This window comes from Chiloscyllium punctatum, chromosome 19, assembly GCF_047496795.1.
Source record: "Chiloscyllium punctatum isolate Juve2018m chromosome 19, sChiPun1.3, whole genome shotgun sequence".
In the NCBI taxonomy this organism is placed as follows: Eukaryota; Metazoa; Chordata; class Chondrichthyes; order Orectolobiformes; family Hemiscylliidae; genus Chiloscyllium; species Chiloscyllium punctatum.
In genome coordinates, this window is record NC_092757.1 from 62,527,252 (window position 1) to 62,528,887 (window position 1,636).

The following is a 1,636-nucleotide window of genomic DNA, read 5'->3' on the forward strand; positions in this document are numbered from 1 at the left end:
ATCTGCTACTCCTCAGCCCACCTGATCAAAGTCCTGGTGTACTCTGAGGTAACCTTCTTGGCTTTTAGATTCCCTACAGTGTGGAAACTGGCCCTTCGGCCCAACAAGTCCACACCTGCCCTCCGAAGAGTAACCCACCTGCCTCTGACGAATGCACCTAACACTATGGACAATTTTGCATGGCCAATTCACCTGACCCGCACATCTTTGGATTGTGGGAGGAAACCGGAGCACCCAGAGGAAACCCTCACAGACACGGGAGAATGTGCAAACTCCACAAAGACAGTTGCCCGAGGCTGGAATCAAACCTTGGACCCTGGTGCTGTGAGGCAGCAGTGCTAACCACTGAGCCTCCTTGCTGCCCCTAGTTTTCTAAAACAAAATCTTAGTGGTAAACTCGGTTCTGCTGTCACACCTTCCTGATATGACTTTCTTGTCCTTGTTTTAAAAGACTTTTTATTTTGCAGCACAACTGCATATCTACAGTTAAATTGGAATATCCCATCATATGCAAGAAATGTAGAGGATTCATGCCTTTTACAGTTTTACTGCATGAATCTGTTGCTTGCACATTAATGATCATTCCCATTCTAATTACAATCCTGGTAAAGCATTCCCACTATTCACAGCTTTATTAGATGAATCCCTTCCTTTTCACAGTTTTATCTAGGTGATCTGTGTTGTGTACAACTCTGAGTAACAATCCCTCTTAATTTGAGATTCTTTTCAGATATGTACTTTAGGCAGCTTTCCACATTTACTGCCATTATGTAATTAATCTCCTGTCTTTTCTGCAGCCTCAATACTCTTCTAATTTTCTTCTTCCATTAGTTTGTCAGCTTAGGCTTCTAAATTGTCCTTTATTACTTTCATTTACCAGTCTGCAACTTAATTTCAAATTGCTTCTGTAAACCTTGAATTCCCATATCTATGGCTGTGCTTCATCATGTTTGACCATTATGCTGGTAGCACTTGATCTGAGCTGCAAATACTTTGCTTTCTGTTTCTCGACCTGTGAACTATTCCATTTTTAAAATTCTTCCCTTCTTCACAGGGAAATTCAAATTTAGTGTGGTAAGACCTCCTTGGAGATGGAGCATTAGTTAGACCAATGCAGTTACAGATTGCATTGGGTGTTGATGATCTGTGACGATGAACAATGAACAAATAGTCATTGGCCCATTAGTCTGTGCCCTTCACACTTTTGGTCTGAATTTTTCTTAAACTATTGACTATAGACTTTGTCTTGTCAGATCTTGCTATTAAGTTCTCCTTTGTAGTGTATCAAAATTTTCAACATTTCCAGCTATCTGCACAAGAGCCTTTCTTAAAGCTATCTCTTACAAATCTTCAGATCTCCACAACAGGAAGAGGCAGCTGAATGGAAGCTGCTTGCTGCCAAACTGTAAAACAAATAACTTGCTCATTGTTGATTAACGATACTCGTGTTGTTTAACCAAAACTGTTTAGTAGATGTGCAGTGTAATGCAAGGTTTGTGAAATATAAATATTATCATTTTTTTTCTAGAAGTTTGAATTTAAACTTGCGCCATATAGGTCTGCACCCTTTGTATAAAGAGAATTAGTTATTAACTATGTCAGCCTTTTCAGAGTTAAAAAATCACACAACACCAGG